Here is a 24,635-nt window from a genome sequence, read left to right on the forward strand (position 1 = left end):
GTAATCCCCTGAGCGCCCCACAGAAGTGTGCAACATCCACTTTCCTGAATACAAGCCTTGCAGTGCCCAGGAACTTTTAACAGTCACCTCAGGATCAGCAACACACTAAAGAATAAACACATGGTGGGAATTAAGCATAACCCCATAGATGCATAAGCATGCCCCCTTTTTTTATTCCAGTGTTACTCTGCAGGCTTCAGGAGAACATTAATTGGAGAAGTTATTTGAGTGCCTAAGTGTTGGTATCTGAGTCAGAGCTTCAGTCAGTGTAAGGATCTGATAACAGAAGTGAAGCTTCACCATTCTATACAGTAATTATCCTGAGAAGCTGAAGTTTGTCATTAGTATTAGCCTGGGATGAATTTCTATCCAATCATGACTTGAATATATGAAATTATTCAAATGTTGTTTCTTCTACTGAATCAACCAATTTTTAAATAGCCAGGGTGAGCTGACTCTTGAAAGGCTCCTTGGATTTTGGATTTCCAGTTAGATTCCAGAGATCCCCACAAAATGTCTGCTGAAAGTCCCAGTCTGTCTAAGGCCCTTGACATTTATGCATTTGATTCAAACATATGGGATACTTATAAAGGCCACAATGATTTTCCTGTGGCCAGCATTTTAGAATAAACCATGATTATAGTATCAGCACAAAGAGTCTCAGAATTATCTTAACTGAATCCAAATGCCTGCAGCTGAACAGATCAACATGACTGTGTTCAAGAGGGGATTGGACGTGGCACTTGGTGCCATGGTTTAGTCATGAAGTCTGTGGTGACAGGTTGGACTTGATGATCTTTGAGGTCTCTTCCAACCCTGGTGATTCTGTGATTGAACAGATCCATAGCTTGGACTGATGGACTGACCTAGGTACCATGACAATGAACTTTCCCTTTCTCTTTCTTTGAGACCTACCTTGATTATACTTAACAGGATTCCTCAGTTTTTCCACATTTTTCTGTCTCCACAGAGTGATATTTTAATGTATTATTTCTAGCTCACATATTTATTCCTGTTCTTATTGTTTGTTATACTGTCTTGTACACTGTAGTTCAGTTTCTTTGCTCATTCATTTGCAGCAGTTTGGTTCAGGTCTTCTTACAGCAATGCAAGAAAATGCTCAAAAATTGGTGCTGTAAACCACTCAAATTCTAAATTCAATTCCTTTCCTTTCCTGTTCCTTGCCTTTCCTTCCTTCCTTTCCTTTCTCCTTTCCTTTCCTTTCCTTTCCTTTCCTTTCCTTTCCTTTCCTTTCCTTTCCTTTTCCTTTCCTTTCCTTTCCTTTCCTTTCCTTTCTTTTCCTTTCCTTTCCTTTCCTTTCCTTCCCTTCCCTTCCCTTCCCTTCCCTTCCCTTCCCTTCCTTCCCATTCCCTTCCCTTCCCTTCCCCTTCCCTTTCCCTTCCCCTTCCTTCCCGTTCCCTTCCCTTCCCTTCCCTTCCCTTCCCTTCCCTTCCCTTCCCTTCCCTTCCCTTCCCTTCCCTTCCCTTCCCTTCCCTTCCCTTCCCTTCCTCCTTCCCTTTTCCTCTTCCTTTCCTCTTCCACTTTTCTTTTCTTTTTTCTTTCCTTTCCTTTATTTTATTTTTTCTTTTCTCTTTTCTTTTCTCTTTTTTTTTTCTTGTCTTTTTAATATTATTTTTTCCTGCCAGCATTCTTTTTCTGTTAACAATAAAGAAGTCAGTAGGCATCCAATGGAGTTTATGGTCTAAAAACTCCCTATACACCTTCAGCTTTACGTGCCACATCCATTAGAATGACAGATTCACATATGGCAAATAAAGCCAGCTCTCATTATCAGTGAGTAGGTAATGTGCAGTGTGCTCTGTTGATCATCCATGCTAGGGATACAAAGCTTCACGTCCAGCAGGGTGTTTAGTAATACATTGAAGCACATCGTGGAATACAGCTGTAACTGCTTCCGGGGCTGGAACACACCCAGGAATGCGACACCTACTTTCCCACAGAGCTCTGAGTAATAGACTCTGCTGGATCCAGGTTTTCTCTTTGCACAAGCTTAAATTCACAACCTAGTGCTGGAGAATAGCCTGGGGTCTTGCAAGCCCAGCACTGAAACAGGATTCCTTCCTGTGGTATTTCTGTATTCATACACAACAGACCCCTATGTAGCTGTTTTATTCATTGTTTTTCCATTATCCAGCACAGATGAGCCTCCTCTTCCCCTGGACCGTATCAAGATGTAGGAACCAGTGTGAACACTATTATACAGTTTGCAGGAGCAGATTCCAGACAAAGAACAGCACTGATAAGGTATAGTTTTCCCTGCTGTTTAGCACAGCAGCCAAGGACTTTAATCCAAAGTCTACTAAATCAGTGGGTATCTTTCTGTTGACTTTAAATCAAGACCTAATAATGTAAAGCCAGAGAAATTCTTCTCTAGATTACACAAGAGGTGTGTACTCTGAGCCAAAGCAGATGTTTGCAAGGGATGAATTGCCTTGATCAGTAAATTCCACAGTGAGGAGATGCTATTTAATGACTGCAGAGGCTGCTGTGGGAATCAGCTCCTTCCACATTAATTGGAGTGTTGTCTAAAAAGCAGCCTCATCAGCCTGAGCTTGAATTTTATTTGTAATTGAGTATTTATCAATAACCACAACTATTTGTATCATTTATTTTTAGTGTGCATGCCTTACAAATGAAGCAGATGAATAGCAGTCAATTTCAATGTCATTTTAAAGTAAAATTCTAAGTACTGCAGTAGGCCCTCAGAGACCAGCTCTAAGTTAGTATCTGTGTTAAAAACATAATTATTTCATTTTATCTTTCAGCATTATCATCAATTTCTCTCTCCTGAGAGAGAAATTGAAATGTCTTAGTTAGAAGGCAGAGTGGAACAGGAGACAACACTACCTTGAGGTCAAAGAGGAGTGTCTCTTTTCCTGTCTGGTTTTTCATATGTCTTATCCTTAATTTAAAGTCACAGAGAAAATAGCCCTGCACTGAAATCTAAAGGATCTGCAGCAGGAGTTTGTTGCCCTCCTCTGCAGGTTTCGTGAGCTCTCCACTAGGAACATGCAACAATGCGACTGGAGAAAATCTGCCAAGAGTAGAGAAATACACAACAGAAATTGATTAATTCGGTCAGATTGTTTCTGGGTTCTGAGGGTTGAGTTATGCTGAATTATGACCAAGCCTGAGTGACAGACCTGTCCCCTTAGGTATTGAGGACACAGACATACCACAGGCTTCATCAGAAGTCAGCTTGGGTCCTACTTGCCTCACTAGGTGCAGTGTAGCATCATTAATACTCGGTGAGCCACTAACTGAGAATGGCTAGCAACATCTCCTCTTCTTACCAGGGCTGGCCCCAACACAGGACACTCCTGACACCCAGAGGAAGAGAAGAAGGATGGTAGCTGTACCTGGAATTAGGCTGGGAGAAAATTGGATGGGTGTGAGACTTGTAAAGGAGAATTTTCCTTGATTCCCTTGGTTTAGCACATACTAGTTGTCACCCTCTGGAACAGAAACATTTTCAATGACCACAGAGGAGTATTGCAATCTGCCAAAAGTTCACAACTCCATGCTGGCACCAGGTAGTACTGCCAGCAGTACATGAGACACTGCACTTCAGCTTACACATCCTTCTGAACTGTCCTTGCCACACAGAAGCAGACCACTAATCCCTACACAGCTGACACAGACAGACAAGAACAAATTGGTTGTACAACTCTAACATAAAAAATAGTGTTCAGCAAGAGCATCACAAGAAGCATGTGGCATGTAGAAGCATATAGAATGTGAAATGGAAGAAAAAGAAAAAGCAAATGGAACTCTGGCCATAAAGATTCTTGGAGATGTCTCAGCATTTTATAAGTGCATAGAAGAGGAAGGCGCACACTTCCCTACATTTGTGTACTTATTCTCCAGGCTATCAATCTTTTCTCAGATTCTTAACTGAGCTGACTTTCTTCTGTTTCAGACACAAAATCATTCACTAGTGCTGGTTTGTAATACTATGGTCTTCATGACAAGGCTCTAAAGCTCATCTATTTGAAGCTGAATTAAAGCCTGCTCGGCAAATTAATATCCTGTGATATGATTCTGAGGAGAAGTTGGGCTGCTCCAGACAAGTAAATTTTCATTCCTTCATCCACCTCAGTTTCCCAGCTTCCTGTGTATCAAACATCCCATATCCTGTGTATCTAGAGACCTGCTCTGTCAGCTTCAGCATAGCAAGGATTAAGACCTTTACTTTTAGTCTCCATGGTATCCTATCACTACTTACTGTTTCATCAGTAAATTTGCTGACGACACCAAGCTGGGGGCAAGAGTTGATCTGCTGGAGGGTATAGAGAGGCTCTGCAGAGAGACCTTGACAGGCTGGACAGATGGGCAGAATCCAACGGCATGAGATTTAACACATCCAAGTGCCAGGTTTCTGCACACTGGCCACAGCAACACCATGCAGTGCTACAGGCTGGGGTCAGAGTGGCTGGAGAGCAGCCAGGCAGAGAGGGACCTGGGGGGTACTGGTCGATGGTAGGCTGAACATGAGCCTACATCCTGGCCTGCATCCTGGCCTGCATCAGGAACAGTGTGGCCAGCAGGAGCAGGAGGTCCATTCTGCCCCCTGTACACTGCACTGGTTAGGCCACAACCTTGAGTACTGTGTCCAGTTCTGGGCCCCTCAGTTTAGGAAGGAGGTTGACCTTGCTGGAACGAGTCCAGAGAAGAGCAACAAAGTTGATGAGGGGTTTGGAACACAAGCCCTATGAGGAGAGGCTGAGGGAGCTGGGGTTGCTCAGCCTGGAGAAGAGGAGACTCAGGGGTGACCTTATCACTCTCTACAACTACCTGAAGGGAGGTTGTGGACAGGCGGATGATGGTCTCTTCTCCCAGGCACCAGTACCAGAACAAGAGGACACAGTCTCAGGCTGCGCCAGGGGAGGTTTAGGTTGGATGTTAGGAAGAAGTTCTATACAGAAAGAGTGATTGCGCTATGGAATGGGCTGCCCGGGGAGGTGGTGGAGTCGCCGTCATTGAAGGTGTTCAGAAGGAGACTTGATGGGGTGCTTGGTGCCATGGGTTAGCTGTTTGGGTGGGTTGGAATGGTTGATGGGTTGGACACGATGATCTTGAAGGTCTCTTCCAACCTGGTTTGGTTTATTCTAATAAAGGTTTATTCTATATACTTTGAAGAAAACCTTTTGTCACAGCAAGTGGAAACTGAGAGCCACAGAGGTATTTTCTGTATGATGTGGCCTGCTCTGCCACTGGGGCACTTTTTTTTTCCACTGTGCAAATCCTTTTCCCATACACAGAAAGCCTGGTCTTTTAACTGACATATTGAATAATTGAATAGATTCATTTGGCTTCATACACCCTTTGCTTCCATGTGCTTGAGGCACACTTATCACTGCTGTATTGTAAGACAAGAGAATCTCCCAAATATCATTAGTGTTGAAAAGCTTCTATTATCAACAAGAAGCTGAATTACCAAGCCCCAGACTGTTCTGTACAAAGGCACAGTTTGCTATACTTTAAATATTCCATGAAATATTCCACAGAGATGACAGGTGCTAGAGTATGCAAGATGTTTTGTTACCCTACTTTTAAGGATTTCTACTACAAGGAATGAAAGGCCTTTGAATTTTCCAATTAAATTAAGATCACTTTTAGAGATCCTTTAGTGCAAGCTAGGTTAAGATGAAAGCAAAATAGGGAAAGTAGTTACCAAATGCAAGTAACACAACTGAATAAGCTTCAGAAAGTGATGAGTGGAAGTGAAAATAGAAGAACACATATATCTGCTACTTAGAGAAGCTCTGAAGTTTCCTCTTACCCTGCAGTATGCAGCTGACAAGCTGATTAGATGCTTCATGGCCTTGTCAGTCTCATTCTGTGCAAAACTTGTGTCCTTACCTTACCTCACAGAAGGTTAGATTTGCTGACTCTATTTCCTTTTCATGCCCTAATTTTTTCTTTAGGGTAAGCTGAAATGCAAAAGCAGCTCCTTCTTCTGTTCTTCCAAACTATTGCTTGCCTCCTTCTGCTTTGGAAATACTAATACTCCTTGGGCAAGCCCAGGTAAGGACATCTCTTGCCCCAAAGCTGAGCAGAATGTTCTAATGACTGAGCCCTGTGAGGGGAAGCACTCCATTATTATTCAAATGACAGAGTAGGTCCTTTCACCAAACCCATACATTTTCATACAAATGTATAATTTGATAATTATATCCTATGCAGCTATATTACCAGAATCAACATGGAGAAATCATTACTGGGGTTCATCAGGAAGAGCCTACAATGGTAACTAATTGTTTCAGAATATCAATGGGTTTTCTGGATCACTACATCCTCATCATAGAATAGGATAGGATAGGATAGGATAGGATAGAATAGAATAGAATAGAATAGAATAGAATAGAATAGAATAGAATAGAATAGAATAGAATAGAATAGAATAGAATAGAATAGAATAGACCAGGTTGGAAGAGACCTTCAAGATCATCGCGTCCAACCTATCATCCAACACCACCTAATCAACTAACCCATGCAACCAAGCACCCTGTCAAGTCTCCTCCTGAACACCTCCAGTGATGGCAATTCCACCACCTCCCCAGGCAGTCAGCCTAAGACACACTTGTTTTCTTCACATTGCAACAAGGAGTCTGCATTTTCACTGAATCACAAAAATCACAGAATCAAGGCATCACAGAATGTTAGGGGTTGGGAGGGAGCTCCAGACATCACCCAGTCCAGCTCCCCTGCCAGAGCAGGATCACCAAGGGTAGGCTTCACAGGAACACCTCCAGATGGGTTTTGAACGTCTCCAGAGAAGGAGACTCCACAACCTCTTTGGGCAGCCTGTTCCTGTGCTCCAGCACCCTCACAGTAAAGTGTCTCCTTGTGTTGAGGTGGAATTTTCCTCCTATCACTTATCTTAGGTAACATGTGTGATTACAACCAGCCTAGAACTTGTTTGTTGAGAGAGACATGATTCTTTGTTTCCTATCTCTGAGAATTCCCATACAAACCTCTTCCAAAATATCTTCCTTGATGCACTATCTGATATGTCCAAATGCCTCAGATGGGACATTCAGAGGGTACTTAAATAAGAGAGAATAATATTGGTCACCTAACCATAAGGTCTGGGGAATATGTGCTTTAAGGAGAGCTGAAGAGAAAGGGCAGCTGTTGTGGTTGTATAATGTGTGTAAAGATTTGCAGGAAACCAGAATGTTAAAGAAATAAACAATTAAACTCATCAGCAGCCAGTCAGCTGGATGACACCACAGCTTCAGCCAACACTGAATCCAAGCAACCTGTTGAAACATAAGTTCACAATGAGTTCACTAGATGACACTTTCATTTCATTTTTGCATAAGGTACTTGGGTAGCTGTATGATGAGGGCACAAGAGGAAATGTAACACCTGTGTCATAAAAAAAAAAGTTGGGTTCTGAGTCACATAATAGAGACAATGGTGACATTTAGAATGATGTATGCAGGAGAATTAACATCAGCAGAATATGATGGAGTTTGACGGCTAATACAACTCCTGAAACTCAATTAGGAGAATTCTGGGTCTTAAAGGTTGCCAGGGGAAGTTTAGGCTCGAGGTGAAGAGAAAGTTCTTCACAGAGAGTGTTGTTGGCCATTGGAATGTGTGGTGGAGTCACCATCCCCTGGATGTGTTCAAAAAGGGATTGGATGTGGCACTTGGTGCCATGGTTTAGTAGTCATGAGGTCTTGGGTGGCAGGTTGGACTTGATGATCTTTGAGGTCTTTTCCAACCTTATTGATTCTATGATTCTATGATTCTATGGTGTCAGCTGCTACATGGCCCCATCTTCTTTGTGCTGCTTCTCCAACATCTCCTGACTTCAGAGCAAGCTACTGTCAGAGGAAAGGGTAGCAGGAGGCCTTAACAGAGTATATAAATCCCTTCTCCTAAGCCACCCTTCCTCCTGCACACATTTCAATTTCAACCTTGGAGATGAAATGTTTGCATTCTACCACACTTTTTGTTAGCAGCATTAATTATTAACGTCATCAAGAATTAGTAAAACAAACCCTGTCTAGACAATTTCCCTTGATATGACTTTACAGTGAATTTAAAACAAACCAAATAAATAAAAGTATTACAAAAGGGGGGGGGGGGGGGGGGGGGGGGGAAGTGATTGCTTCATCTAGGGAATATTTTTCTTTTGAATAGTTGATGCTGTACCTTTAGAAATGAATATTTTAGAAACACAGTCCGAGGGCATCTAAGGGTCGTAAAGTCTGGGGCTGACACACCTCAGTGTTTAACAGCCTTGTGCGCCCTGCCTAACATATAAAGGCAGCAAAGCATGTCATTATGAGACCATAATGCACACCCTGTCATGTCTTATCGCTTAATTAGGTCACCCAATTTGCCCATCTTGTTAAGTGCAATGGTTAACACTGTATTTCCTACCAGCTTTTCAGATTGCTTTTAAAACTCCCAAGGGAAGGTTCTTCCACGTAGCAGGATTATTTCACATTCCAGTGTGGTTCCTTGAATAGCTTTTTTTATCATTTATTTCTTTATTTAATGCCACTTTTATTTAATATCAGACCAAAGCATTGATTTTCTGCATGATTGTAAGGATTTCACTTCTCCTTATCCATTTCTCCTTGTGTAATTCCTGTTTCGCTCTGGTTTAGGCAGAGAGATGCATACTTGTAGCTAAAAATTAAAACTGCATTAAAAATGTTTGATTACTTCACCATCTTTATGATTTTCTTTTAATTAAAAATTCTGCAAACTTTGATAGTACAGGGGCCCAGCCTTATCACAACTGAAACCTAAATGCATCAGCATGGCTCATATCCCTTCCCTCACCCACAGTCTGGCCTGAAAAGCACCTAAAATTACTTGGCACTTTCTAGTTACACCTAAACAGAAACACCTATTTTTGATTCCTTCTTCATGGGCAGTTGGCCACAATCCAAAGGTCTGCAAAGACCTTCTGTGCTGGAGCATGTCCAGAGAAGGGTCACAAAGATGATTAGAGAGCTGGAACACCTCTCCGATGAGGACAGACTGGAGGGAGTTGGGGCTATTCAGTCTGGAGAAGAGAAAGCTCCAAGGAGACCTTATTGTGGCCTTCCAGTATCTTATGGGGACCTACAAGAAAGCTGGGGAGGGACTATTTAGGGTGTCAGGGAGTGATAGGACTAGGGGCAATGGGAAAAAAATAGAAATGGGAATGTTCTTCCCTATGAGAGTGGTGAGACACTGGAACAGGCTGCCCAGGGAGGTGGTGGAAGCCTCATCACTGGAGGTCTTTAAGGCCAGGCTGGATGTGGCTGTGAGCAACCCGATCTAGTGTGAGGTGTCCCTACCCATGGCAGGAGGGTTGGAACTAGATGATCCTTGAGGTCCCTTCCAACCCTAACAATTCTGTGATTAATATAAATTTGGAGTCTTCACAAAATTCCTTAATGGGCTGATACATGAACACGTAGTTGAGTGTAAAAAGCTTCAGCTCCACTTTGCAGTGGGGTAGCAACTCTAGACGTATCTCAGATTTGCTGAAAATAATGCAGGCAGGTGAAGTGGTATATTAATCACAAAGGAACCCAAATCTGAATCACAAATGAACCCAAATCGTCATCACAAAGGAACCCATCCTTCTTGTGTTGATAAGACCCTGTGGGAAACTGAAGGACAAGACATAGCGATAGGCTTCATTCTGTGAGGCAGAGCAAGAGTATCCAACATATTAACTAGACAATAGCTCAGTGTTTACAGCAAAATGAGTAATTTACTTGCTCATAGTCAAAAAGTCAATGCAAACTTATTATATTCTTTAACAACTATATTCCAGGCCCAAATGCTTCATTACAGGAAATAACACGGCGAGGTGTTTTGACTGCATGAAATTTCTGAGCATGTGAATTGAACTGAATCAATTTTTTTTTGTAATTTCGAGGCCATTCCCTGGGAACACAGTTTAAGGCTCCAAGGGAGCACTACAGCAACACATTCAGGCTGAATTGCTTTGAAATTGGTTAAAGGCTACTTCATTTTCTTCAGCGACGTTTTTGGAAAGCCTGTTTTCGTGGGGTAAATTTAGTTTCAAGTTGAACTGCTGAATTGATTAAATGCCTTATTGTATCTTGCAGCAACTTTATTGTAATTCCAAAGCTCCTTGAAAAATAAAACAGTAACTAAAAAATCAAAAGGGGGGAAAAAAAGCTACAGCACCCACAGTGCCTACTCCACCATTAGAAATGTCTTCAATCTTGCAACTGATTGTTTTTCCCCTCTGTTTTCTGAGGGTCAGCACTAAAGAAGTAAACAATTAAACTCAGCACCATCCTGTCAGCTGGATGACACCACAGCTTCAGCCAACACTGAATCCAAGAAACCTGTTGAAACATAAATTCACAATGAGTTCACTAGATGGACACTTTCATTTAGTTTTTGACTAAGGTATGATTCCATAAGGATGGCCAAGAGCTCTCTGTCTGCTTTTCCTTTCTGTCAAATTATGACTGCCAATAACACAGTATTCAATATCATTGCCCTCTACAACTACCTGAAAGGAAAGGTGGTTGTAGCCAGGAAGGAATTGGTCTCTTCTCCCAGGCAAGCAGCACCAGAACAAGAGGACACAGTCTCAAGCTGCACCAGGGGAAGTTTAGGCTCGAGGTGAGGAGGAATTTCTTCACTGAGAGAGTCATTGGAATGTGCTGCCCAGGGAGGTGATGGAGTCACCATCCCTGCAGTTGTTCAAGAGGGGATTGGATGTGGTACTTGGTGCCATGGTTATGTCATGAGGTCTGTGGTGACAGGTTGGACTCAATGATCCTCGAGGTCTCTTCCAACCTTGGTGATACTGTGATACTGTGTGATTATGAGCAATTTCCAGGAATAGGACATCAAGATTTTCTAGCATGTTAAGAGGAGATAAGAGGAAAGGAGGTTTTAGTCCTGTAAGGTAGGTTTCTAAGAGTTGTTTCTACAATGAGGCCTCTCACTGTTTTCCATAAAAGATGCTCATCAGCACTGCAGAAACAAGATTTCTAGATATTTGTAGGTCAGTTCTATTCAGGAGGTGTGATGGGATGAAATTTCTCCCCAGCATTAACTTTTAAGCCAGACCAACTCAATCAGAAGCAAAACTCCCCCTGTGCCAGGGGGAAGTTTAGGCTGGAGGTGAGGAGAAAGTTCTTCACAGAGAGAGATTTTGGCCATTGGAATGTGCTGCAGCTGAATTTTAAAGGCATAGCCTAAAACTACCACATGGGGACATTCAGTGCTGGGGACATCTAAGACTCAGGACAAAGTTCATCACAACTCAGCAATAAAGCCTGTTCAGTAAGGTGTTGCAGTGCTCTGTGTTTTGCAGATGTTCACTGTACCTCCAACTGGACAACATATTACCTCTGTAAATACATTTCCTGTGCACTGAGTTGTTTTCAAGTCCATAAAGCTCAACAATACCACGTGGTTGTCCCAGGGTCAGCACTCTTTCCTCAGTGAAGTGTTACACGTGGGCTTTGGCAGGAGTAAATAAAATTATCTGGCTGTCACACAGCTGGGGGGAAAAAAACCCATCACACATCATATTGGAATGGAGCAGGTCTCAGGAATTTGTATAACTGTGGAAGAAATTATCTTTGGAGTTATCTATTTCAATAACTGTGCTGCTGTATGTATCACCTCTCATTTCACTGCAGGCAGACTCCTGCAGCAAGTGATATACAATGATGCCAAGTAGAGATATGGGACAGCAAGGAGGCAGAATCACAGAACATTATTTCAATGTAAGTTAAAAGGAAGTGTAAATACAGCTGCAAAATAAACCAACTTTCTTATCAGTCCTATGTGAATATTCTGCACAGTTGTACCTTCTGTTCCAGAGGTATATAAAGGGACAGAAAATTCAAGGCCCAGTCCTTTAAGGATGTCAGTGAATGATTTTCCTTGAGAGAACTGTTTCATGTGTCAGTGGAGCCAGATTGCCTCACACACACACTGACATTTCATTTAAGATGAACTCACCCATGGTATCACTTGAACTTAAGGAAAAACTTCCCTATTTTGAGGGTGCAGAAGCATTGGAACATGCTGCTTGTAGAGGTTGTGGTGGAGTTGCCTTCTCTGGAGAGATTCCAAACCCTCCAGGACATCATCCTGGGCAACTTGCTCTGGGTGACCTTGCTTTAGCAGCAGGGTCTCTTCCAACCCCCACCATGCTGGGATTCTGTGATTCCAGGGAGGCTGTGCTATTACATCCTATTTTAAACCAGGATTTAGTCCATGTGCTTTTGTTAGCTTCCTATCACAGAGACTCACTCATCCTGCTGAAGCCTTAACAGAGCAAGAGCATTAATTGCATATTTACAGAAGCAAAATCCAGAAATAAATGACTTCAGATAACACAGAACCACGTTAAAGGACAATCAAGCAGGGCATACAATGTTAAGTGCTTCTGATCTGACAAGGAAGAGATTACTGCTTTTCATATTCATATTTCATATTTTGAATGGCTCCAGACTAACCTCAGGGAGAGCCCAGAATATTGGCCTGTCTGTGCCTGGGAGCTGACACTAGAATATGTAATCAGGAGAGCCTCCCTCTGATTAAACCTCTCCTGACACCACGCTGGCTTTGGTGAAATTTGAACTACTTCTTTCCCTGACATTGTGGAAGGCTTGGCTAGGCATCATACCCTCCCCTAGGGATGGCCCTACCAGTTCAGCCCAGTGCTGTCTCCTGGGGACATGGCAGATAGAGGCTGGCAGCAAAGCACAGGCTGAGCTTCAAACCAGCTGGCCAGCAGGGACCTCCAGCCTGTATTAGCGACAGCAGCCCTCTTTCATTTCCTCCTGTCCCCAAGGTTTTGATATTATGGTGTAAGGAAAGTGCCTTTTAGTACTTCATTGACCACATTCATTAATGCTGCCTCTCTGAGCTATTTGGACCAGAGCAGGGGAGGTGGTGCGAGGAGGAGAGAGATGTAGTGGAAAAGGAGAAGCATCGTGTTTTGACTGATGCTATCACCATGGGCTGCTGCACTGAAAGGAAAGTTAAATAAATCCTTTAGAAAGCTATATGGTCTCTGACTGCATTGAAATCCTTTGTTATCACAACACACTTTGCAGCATTCTGTCTCAGGACAGGTTTCATCCATTTTGTGGCAGGCGTGTTTTGTCCCATAAGGTGGCATAAATGGTCTTCCGCCTCCATGTGTGTAATGTACACAGACCTTAAGCTCATTTGTTGCATTGCAGTGTCCAGATATGTCAGAGACACCATGCCTAGTCAGAGAAGACTTCACTTCTGGTGTGAAGACTTGTGATCCCAACAGAGAAGGCACATTGAAATGAGGATGTGCCTGAAGTGAGAAAACACAAGCCAATGCAGTGGACAAAAGATGAAGAAATGTATCCTCAACAAGCACTCTTGAAGGTTATTGAATAGACTATTGCAGACTACCTTATTAATGTCATAAACCAGGCAGTGTATTTCCTGCAGGCATTGAGAAAGACATAGGTCCTTATACCTGAGAAAAAAGCCAGTTACTACACCAGCTCAAGGCACAAACTCCCTAGTTAACAGGATCTGAGACAGAAGGCCATGTGTTCCTCAACCATCTGTCTGTGAAGTAATTTTCTCTTCTCTTTCTGTCACTGAAAAGTCTTACAGGGAGACATGCTCACAGAAAAGAGCTCAGCCAGTGTCCTTCTACTTTCCCCAAAGCTGTGCAGTAACAGCTGAAGCCATCAGCTAGGATACAAAAAATCAGCATTAACTCATTGCTTCAAATCACGTGGACAGAAGACCTGAATTTGAGGAAGCTCAGCTTCTGAAAGGTATATTAGAACTCCTTACCTACTCTGCAGAAAAGAAGACAGAAATTGCCTTTTGCCTCCTGCTTAAGAATCACAATCCTCACTTTTAAAACCACTAAAAATGACAAAGTTAGTAATGCAGTGTAGCTTTTGTTGCTGTTGTTGCTGGGAGGTGGAGGGTCTTTGTCCCTGCAACAAGCCTTCAGATTAAACTCTTCTGGAACTGGAGACCTGAGGCACCTTGGATTCTCTGTGTCAAGGTGCAAAACTGTAACAGAATAGGACAGCCTTGAGCTGACACCAAAATCAGCTATGGGCTTGGTTTTAATTTTATTTGCAGTGTGAACAAAAACTGATTTGGAAACCTCAGCATTTGCCTGGAAGCAGTAGTCCTCTGTTCCAGGCCAGCTGTATGAATTAGCACTAAACACCAACATGCTTCTTTAGCAAACAAAGCTTTCATTTCATATTGCTTCTGATCAATGTCTTTTCCACTAAGGGGAAAGTGATATAAACCCAGAAAGGCCTGAGAGCTTCCTATGACATCAGTAGCTATTTTTATCACTACCATCATCATGAAACTTTACAGTGACTTTATTACTGCTTAATTGAAACACTAACACTTCTTAAGGTAAAGAAGGAACTCAATGGGTTCTGGGTGTGTAACACCACCACACTTTTCTTCCAGACACAGGATTGGTTGTCCTCCTGCACCCCTTTGCACAAACATTCACAACAGGTGCTCAGGAAGAACTAATGAGGCTGAACTGAGCTTCATGCAGCTGGTGATGCTTGTGTTTGGCCTGTCCAGGCCACTTGAATAGGAACTGTGGATCTACAACAAGGTGCTGAGCATGCTTGTGCTTTCCTTCCCAGGACACTTTTGGTATTGACATACATTTTCTTCTGCTCGACTTGGCTGTAAGAGTAGAAATGCCCAGCAAAGGGATGGATTGAACCTCTGGGTGTGTTAACCTTTTTTGCTGCTTCTTAACTTTCTCCAGAGCTTGTCTGTCTGCATTGTTCTAGAAGACAAGGACTGCAATTGTTTACTTCTTCCTATAGAGAGAGTGCAAGGGGGGAAACTCATGGAAACATTTCTTTCTCTTCATTCCCACAGAGGTCAGTCACAGTCCTACCTTGTGAATTACATGATTTAAGCCCTTCTGTGAAGCAAAAGTGCGTTGGTTCTGTAAGCTGGCATTAAAGCAGAGCACCTTCGTGGTTACATTAATTATTTAATACATTTGTTCACCTTGTAAAAAGAAAGAACACCGATTTCCACTACGGCCAGCTAAAGGGACTTTTTTTTTCACAGTATGCTGAGAAGGAGCTTTGTATATGCAAACAAAACCTACAATGAATTGTTAAGCATTCAGTCCTGAAATTTCTGTTGTGTCCCAGTTATTAGCTGCAGATGTCCTGTAATGATCACTCTTTGTTCACCGAATTGACTTTTTTTTTTCACCCCCCCCTGTGGGGAGGATGGAGCAATTTGGCTGAAGAAAGTCTGCCCCTCCACTCCTTGTTTCCTTAATGAAAAAAAATGAAGTCTCTTGAAACATGGAGTAGGTTAATTGGAGCAACAACTGTCTTGTTCAGTTAATCAGTTGTGAATTCACCAATAGGTATCCCAGCTGGCACTGGAAGCAATCACTGGAAGTGTAGGAGTGTGTATATAAGCTAGCCAAGGCTCAAAGGACAAAACAGTGCCTGTGATGAGTGAATAGACAGCATTATCCTGATGAAGGCTTTCTTACAGAATTATTTCAGTGGAGCAAAATAGAATAGGCACAGTACAAAATAAAAAGGAACAAGCAGAACAATATAAAAATGAAAAGGAGTAGGTCATAAAGAAAAAAAAAAGGAACATTAAGACTTAAATCTACAGAGTCAATAATAAGCTGAATAGCTTATTGGACCTATTTTGCTGTTAAAAGAGGGGGGAAAGGCTTTTATTTTAGCCTGAAGTGACACTGTGAAAAGAAATTTTCTGACTGAGAATTCACTGTGACAGTCATTACTAAAATGAGACAATAACATAAACTCCTACTAAAACATACCTACTAACACAAATAATTTAAATATTTCCTCCTATTTAAGAGATGTTAACATTCAGAACACCTGGGAGCCTGCTCTTACACCTCTAAACCTGGCTCTGCAACAGAGGCACATCCCTCACCTTCTGCCTCTCCTCACATCCTGCCTGTACCACTCCAAACATTTAATTAGATGGCAGAGAATTATCCTGAGCCGGTGAAAACCAGCCTAACAATGTCATCTCATTGTCTCTTTGCTAAGAGATCCCTCCTCTTAATTTTTTCCAGCAACAAAGGGCAGGCTTCCCCTCTGTGCTATGTCAGGTTTTTTGCCAGTGTCATTTTAGAGGGACGAGTTGGACAGCAGACAGTAAAGCTGGGTGCTAAGGGGGTACTTTCTGGTAGTTTCAGGGCATGGATAGGATGTCATGTCCTGGATGAGAATGGAAGAGGTCATAACACTGTCAGTTTTCTCTTGAGAGCATCTGATTCTGCAGCTCAGGCTGGTTAAGTCCATGGCTACTTTAAGAAAACAGCTTGGTCTGTATTTAGGCAACTAAGTGCCACACGCAGACCTTCGGCGCGTGCCTTTGATATGAACTTTCCCCAGACATCAAACCTTTCCCTTCCTCAATAGCCCAGAGTTGCTTCAGTCTTGACACTACTGAATAGCTGTAGCCCAGCTCACTTCCAGCTCCCAGCCCGACCCACATGCCAGCTCATGTCAGCTTTTCTTACTCAGAGCCCTCAGGTGATGATTGCTATTGAAGGAGGCCTGCCTGGCTGGATTTCCATGAAACACTGCCAGAGATCATGCTGGCAGTGAGAGCCATATAGTCCTTTCCGTGCAGCACTACCTAATTTAGGTATCACAAATGCTGCCAGCAGCCTCAACACTTCAATCCCTTTTGTGTAGGCAGCCCCGAGGTACAGCACTGCAAGCCATCCTGTAATTCCTGGTTGCAGCTAGGAGAGTGCACTCATTTGATAATGCTTAAGATTTAAGAAGAGGCACTTTGGTTAAATGGACACAAATTTATACCACAAAAGAAGTAACATCACAAAGCTATTTATATTGCTTCTCCACACAGACAAGAAGAAAGCCTCTTTTGAAAGACTGCGGCCTGGCTAACCTTTCTGCACGACCATAGTATTTCATGGCAATTGCTAGAACCTGTTTTCTGCTCCTGGCAGGGAGTAGGCTCCTTTCTGTCAAGGTCATGTAGTAGAAACCCAGCTAATATAAAAAGGGGGACAAATCCTAGGAAGCACTTTGTATCAGTTGTTGGCATGCAATGACATAACAATGCTACTTAGGCTGTTAAATTCAAGTGCGCTGTTTAACTGGCACAAAACATCACTCTTGCTAAGAGAAATGTAATGGCAGGAAATAAATCAAAAGGAAAATCCTCTAAATCCTTGAGAACTAAGGAAATCTGTTCATTATAAAGCAATAAATTTGAACCAGAAACGTACACTGCTCTGTTAGAGAGACATCAGTAGCAATTCATAGTTTCATAGTTTCATAGTTTCATTCAGGGTTGGAAGGGACCACAAGGATCATCTAGTTCCAACCCCCCTGCCATGGGCAGGGACACCCCACACTAGATCAGGCTGGACAGAGCCTCATCCAGCCTGCTCTTAAACACCCCCAGGGACGGGGCCTCGACCACCTCCCTGGACAACACATTCCACACGAGGTAGGGTATCAGTGATTAAGTCCAATGGTGCCAAGATCAAAAGGAACCTTCAGACATTTAATCATATCACAGATGATATCTTAAGGATGCTTCTGTTTGCTGTCACAGTTTACTAAGGGGATGTGTCATGCTGCTTGAGGAGGTGTCCCAAAAAGAACTCATGCCTGTTACTGAACAGTGTCTCTGTTTACACAATACCCAGCTCTGCTCCACTGTGTGAGGGCCAAAGCTGTCAGCAAAGGGAGATTCCTGGCTGATGAAATCACAGTTGTACTTGGCACTTTTCTGAAGGCAGTCTTTGTGATAAAGTCAGATTTCAGTAACACAGATGTTACAGGGGCAGGACAGTCCAGTTGCATCCTATTTACAGCAATGTGTCTAAGATCAGTCTGACTTGAAATAGCTAAAACTGGAACTTGAATAATTTGGGGAGGAAGGATCAGAGGGTTTGATAAGAAACAATAAGCACTTTCAAGGAATACTTTGCATTTGGTCTTCATCATCATGGTTCACTAAAGCCTCTCTTACAATGAAATAAACTTAGTAACAGGCAATGGTTCATTTCCTGAAATATGAATGTTCTTTTGGGGTTACAATACATTTCTTTGTGAATTGAGACCACTGATTTATCTTCTAAGAATTCCTTGTCTGGAAAGAGCAGTCCTTAACTTTTTTGAAGTGGGTTTTTTTTTCCCTAGGAAGACAGGATAAAAATCAAAGATCTAATCTTTGCTCCATTACACTGGCTTTGTTTCACAGCAACCCTATTGGTTTCTCTGGGCGAAAGGCATCGTGGTATTTATGTATCAAATGCAAGAATGAAACACTAAGTACATACTGCTTTCCTAGATATGACTGGGAACAATGTGTTCCACTTCCAGAGTTATCTGAAGAGTAGCATGGCCAAAGCAGGAGAAATCCTTGCTGGGGAAGAACCATAACTGGAAACAATAAAGTTAAACACAGGAAAGAAGGACTGGAGAAACACAACTGCTTTCACAGAATCACCAAGGTTGGAAGAGACCTCAAAGATCATCAAGTCCAACCTGTCACCACAGACCTCATGACTAAACTATGGCATCAAGTGCCACATCCAATCCCCTCTTGAACACCTCCAGGGATGTTGACTCCACCACCTCCCTGGGCAGCACATTCCATTGGCTAACGAATGTCTCAGTGAAGAGCTTTCTCCTTACCTTGAGTCCAAACTTCCCCTGGTGCAGCTTGAGACTGTGTCCTCTTGTTCTGCTGCTGGTTGCCTGAGAGAAGAGACCAACCCCCTTCTGGCTACAATCAACCTTCAGGTAGTTGTAGAGAGCAATAAGGTCTCCCCTGAGCCTCCTCTTTCATCTTTGTCTGGCACGTTACATCTGTGCAGCGTCATTCATCAGCAGTGTCTCAATGGCAGAGTAAATTGTATTTCATTGGTCTTCCAGCATTAGAGCATCAGGAAACCTAAGCCCATCTATAGTCTTTAAAATATAAGCACTTCTTTGGGCAATAGTGCAGTTAAGGACTGACCATAACACATGAGTAACAAGAGATCTATTCCTAATGAGCTGGTGCAGTTCCTAACACTCCAGTGCAGTGTGCTTTTTTCTTGAATCAGTTACACTTGACAAATCTGTTTCTTTTCACAGAAGGTAAAGATTTGTGAGATCCTAGCTCAGCCTGTGATGCATGATGTACTTGCAACACAGAACCTAAGGCCTGTTAACCCAACTCAGCTATGTACACCAGACCCTGTCACTTCTTTCAGTCAAAAACTGCTTCAGCTGCAGAATACTTGCACGAAAAGCCACAGGAAGACAGTATCTGTCTAAGTGTGCACAAAGCACTGAGGAGCTCTCATTTTTTATCCTTGTACCCCAAGTCTGTGTTAGTTCTGCAGAGATTAGCAAGAGAACAGAAATGAGAGGGGCACTAAGCCTCAGAAAACTGTACTGAAACTGTAAGTAAGCACAATACCCCAAAAGAAACCATGCACAGGGCATGTAATACAATGATCTTTAACACAGGGATGTTTTAAAAGGACACAGCTGAATTGTCCTCTAAAACTCTCTTTAAACAAAGATGTGTTCTCCCAAAAGGTCTTTAGGCTGTGTGAACTTATTTTATGGAGATTTAAAATTTGGTGGACAACATAACAGCTCCATTTTAGTGTGTCAAGGATGATTCAGTACCAGGGACTGGCTGTTAATAGCTCATGCCACTACTTTTAATTGGATAAGGTTCATTTGCACATGCAAATATACCTGGAAGCACGCAGAGCTTCCTGATTTTCCACTAACCTCACTCACACAAGTTGCAAACTGCTCCATGGTAGAGGGAGCACATTGGTGAAGCCAGTGGTCTGTGCAGCTCCTGTTTGTTCTAATCTTGTGAAGAGCAGCAGCATGCTTATTAGCTGAGACAGCAGTGCCTTCCACCTGATGAACTGCAAAACTTTCATCTCAGGCTGAGTCTGCAGCTGCTTTGAAGATGCCTGGTTGTCTGTGAACTAGCATAGAAATCAGTCCTAAAGAACTTATGTTTGAAAGCCTCAAGCTATTCTTCAAAAATAAATTTAAGGCCAGAAAGAATATTTTTAGGAACACCAACTTTTAAAGGCAACATTTGAGTCTAGCATCCCATCCAGCATTGGTGCATGGGGTTTTAAGCAAACATGAAATATTTTACATTCACAGAATCACCCAGGTTTGAAGAGGCCTCCAAGATCACAAAGTCCAACTGATCACCCAACCCCATCTAATCAACTAGACCATGGCACTAAGTGCCACATCTTAAACACCTACAGGGACCTCTACCCCACCACTTCCCTGGACAGCCCATCCCAAAGGGCAATCTCTCTGTGAAGAACTTCTTTCTAAGATGAAGCCTAAACTTGCCCCCGTGCAGCTTGAGACTGTGTCCTCTCATTAAGTAGATAAATAAGTATATATTATCCTTCCTTAACTGATACCCGAAAGTGAAGTTTAAGATGACTAACTGCTGACATTTTGTTGGTAAGCATGAAATCATGAAGGCCAAACATGAGCTGACAGAGAGAAAAGAAACCTGAGGAGCCAGTGGGAGCAGGCAATGCCTGCACTGGCTGTGGCACACCCTGCCACCAGACATTCCTGCCTTTCATGTAACATGTTCACAGACCTCAAAGATTCTGCATCAGTGTGAGATTTGAGCAGAGGTTTCTGCTTTCTTGGGTGCCTGGCAAAGGCTAGCAGAAGGCAGCAAAGGAAGCCAATGAACACCTTTATGCTTGCTGCTTCTTCAGAGCGATGAACCTGGCTTTACGTCTGGGGTGCAGGGAGAGGGAAGAAAAATAATACAGCCAAAATGTTAAAGAGAAACAGAAGCCCAGGGAGTGAAGATTTCTATCAGGAATGAAAGGCATAAGAAAACCATGAGGATCATGCAGCCTGATGTCCTCAGGTTATATTCACTGATTTGTTGAAAGCAAGACACAAAACATCCCATAATGCACACAGAACATAGAGCTACAGGAGCAGAGGAGAGTCTTCGCAGACCTCATCTACTGCTCAGCTTTCACTGTGGAGCATCGCAACTGATTGCCTTGTAATTTCTGCCCAGATAATATTTTGCATCAGTGAGCTCTACAAATTAATTCAGCCCCACTTAAAGGCATTCCTCCTCACTTCTTCTCATTTGTTTTCACAGGCATTATCTCCTCTCTCCTCACTCCCCACGCTATGATTAAGTCCAATGGCTACCATCCAGTTCATGACTCGATCGATCACACCTTCAGTCAGGTTTCATTTCCCTTCGCTTATTACTGAGTCAAATAATTGTGGCATTTCCTGAATTAACATTTTGCCAACAGACAGCCCCACAGAACACACACATCACTGGGCCTTTCTGCACAGGAGGTGCTGACTACCCAGAAGCAGATGGATTAAAGGGTAAATAAATACAGACGTCCAACTGAGCTCGTGGGTGAAGCTGGAAAATTAGGCTACATGTTTAGTCTCTTACCTCCATATGTAGCTCCCTAGCCTTGGAGGCTATTAAATGTGTGTGCATGGGAGTGTTTCTCTGCAGATTTTGCAAAAGAGGTGCATAAGAGGTAACATCACATAATGTTTCTTATGCTTCTTCCTCGTGCTTCTTCATCTGATGAACAACCACAATCCCCAGCTGCCAAGTCAAAGAATATATCTTCCTTTCACACAGCATCTGCCTGTCTGACATGTTCTTGGGAGCTGCCATATGTACTTATCTCCTCATATTTTGTCTTGGATGCAGTCTTCACAAAACTCTGCTATGGGTTGCTCATCCAATTTTAGTGCTGCAGTTTCCAAACTATCAAGCTAAGGCTGCCTCTGAGTAAGGCTTTTAACAGAGTGGTACATCATCTTTAATTGAAATCAAAGGGTGTCTCCATGTTCAGACATATTTGCCCATGTGTTCCAGCTGCTTCTCAACCTAAAGCACACTTGAAACATATTTCTAACAGCTCTAGCTCAGGAAGTTCTCAAGCTAATGGGATTACACTAGCTGTAGTGATGCTTTTGTTTGCAATAGAAAGTACTTCCAAAATAACAGGACTTAAATACACCACCAGAAATTCAGTCACAGGGCATTTGTGAAATTGCCCAGCAGGAACTATGGACAGCTCCTTCTCCTAGACACTCTCTTCCTTACTTTGCTTGGTCAGTAACATCTCCATGTCAAAGCAAGAGAGCCAGAAGGCCAGCTGGGGTGAATTGGCAGCATCTCCCTTGATGTATCCACCCAACTTCATAAAACAAACATTTGTCAGGCAAATTAATCACCTTTTCTTACACAATTGTTATGGTACATGGTGAAATGTTTGCTGCATGCATTGACTGCTTTGAACTGGTTATGGTCCACATGATGACAATTTATAGCCAACTGATATTTTTGCCAGTTGTAAGAACAATCATTCACTGGAGCAGCCTCTCCAGGGCTGCAGTAGAGTTCCTGTTTGTGGAGGTATTTAGATTCAGCTGGACAGGATGCTTAATAATCTCACCTAGGCTCTCTTTCTCACAAAAGGTTAGATCTAATGAATTTCTGAAGTCCTCTCTAACTTGAATTGCTCTATGATTCTATGATTCTTTTGATCTATTCCTATAGAAAGGGAAACTACCTTCACAGCTGAAACTGCAGCAGTTTGCTGCAGATGTTTTCCAAAATACTCTGTGAGTGGGAAGAAAGTTTCCTTCCAGAACCCAGACAATATCACACACCTGGGATTCTAAGAAGATCCAAGACCTACAGGCCAGAGGCAAGTTCAAGAACACCATTAGCTTAGTTGGCTTTTTATCCTAGCTGCTGTGAAAAAGGTGAACAAGAAAACACTAGTTAATATTTCCTACTTAGAATAATGAGACAAATATATGTGCTTCACATACTCAGACTCATATCTTCTACAGTAAAGTGACAGATTGTGACAGAGGATCTGCACCCCTTCAAAAGAAAAGCATGTAGTCTGATACAGGACAACATTAAGTTACAGCCCTCTAGGGTCAAGGAAGAAGCTGGCAAGCAATTAAGACCTGGAAGTGTGACTGAGATGCTGTTACTAAGCACAGTTATGGGAACAGAGCTGTTTAAACACCAAGAAATCTGCACAGCTTATTTTGAAACTGCTGAAAAAAAAAGTTTCTTTCTTATTACTAGCACTTTTTTTCTGCCTCCTGTCACGTCCAGAAATAACTAACTATGAGAATGTTTGCAATCCTTTATCTCCAGCATGACTGGAAACAAGCAATATGGGTGCTTGCCATAAAAGACATCTACTTTCAGGGGTTTGCTTGTTGTTAGTTGGTTGGTTGGGTTGGTTTGGGCTTTTTGGGGTTGATTGTTTGTTTTGTTTCACACTGAGACAGGTTTAGATAAATCTAGTCCTTGTAATTTTGCACCCTGTGAGAACTAAACCTGCATCTGAATTTTCTAGTCTTTCATACGCAGCTAAACCCCAAAATTCTCCTGCAAGCTCAGTGTGATATTGCTTATTGTACTTAGCTGCAGCATATCAAGGTCAAGTTTAAGTAGACCTCTGAAACTTTGGTACACTTTTAATAAGCATCAACCAATCATGCATACTTCTCAGTCCTTTGCATCTGTTTTCAATTGGAAGTGAAGGTCACTTCTATAACCAGCCAAGATTAGCTAGTAGAGATAAAGGGGGAAAGGATCTCCTACCTATGCCCCAGCAGGGAAGTGGCTGTGCATATTTGCTGGAGTGTGGAATTCATTAGATGCATTGCTGTTGGCAACTTCTAAGAAACTGAATAAATCACTAAGCCCTCACTTTCTGTTTAGAAAGGTTTGGCTCAGACAAAAGTGCGAGCAAAATGTTTTTCAGCAGATTAAGCCCGAGCAGTTCAGGACCATCAGAAGAATTAGTTGTGTGTGACTGACACTAAGGATGACATCAAAAATCTCCTCATGTTTCTTTTTGTTTGAACTTTTATTAGCCAGTACATTGGTCAATAAGAGAAGAAAAGAGAGGTGTTTGAAATCTCCACCACTTTGCAAACCAACATATGTTGATCTGCTGGAGGGTAGAGAGGCTTTGCAGAGGGACCTCGACAGGCTGGACAGATGGGCAGAATCCAACGGCATGAGATTTAACACATCCAAGTGCCGGGTTCTGCACACTGGCCACAGCAACCCCATGCAGTGCTACAGGCTGGGGTCAGAGAGGCTGGAGAATGGCTAGGTAGAGAGGGACCTGGGGGTGCTGGTTGGTGGTAGGCTGAACATGAGCCTGCAGTGTGCCCTGGCAGCCAAGAGGGCCAATGGCATCCTGGACTGCATCAGGAACAGTGTGGCCAGCAGGAACAGAGAGGTCATTCTGCCCCTGTACACTGCACTGGTTAGGCCACACCTCAAGTACGGTGTCCAGTTCCGGGCCCCTCAGATTAGGAAGGAGGTTGACTTACTGGAGTGTGTCCAGAGAAGAGCAACAAAGTTGGTGAGGGGCTTGGAACACAAGCCCTATGAGGAGAGACCGAGGGAGCTGGGGTTGCTTAGCCTGGAGAGAAGGAAACTCAGGGGTGACCTTATTACTGTCTACAACTACCTTAAGGGGGGTTGTAGACAGGCAGAGGTTG

This window comes from Melanerpes formicivorus, unplaced genomic scaffold, assembly GCF_026170545.1.
Source record: "Melanerpes formicivorus ecotype bairdi unplaced genomic scaffold, bMelFor1.0.p_v2 SCAF_131, whole genome shotgun sequence".
Classification (NCBI taxonomy): Eukaryota; Metazoa; Chordata; class Aves; order Piciformes; family Picidae; genus Melanerpes; species Melanerpes formicivorus.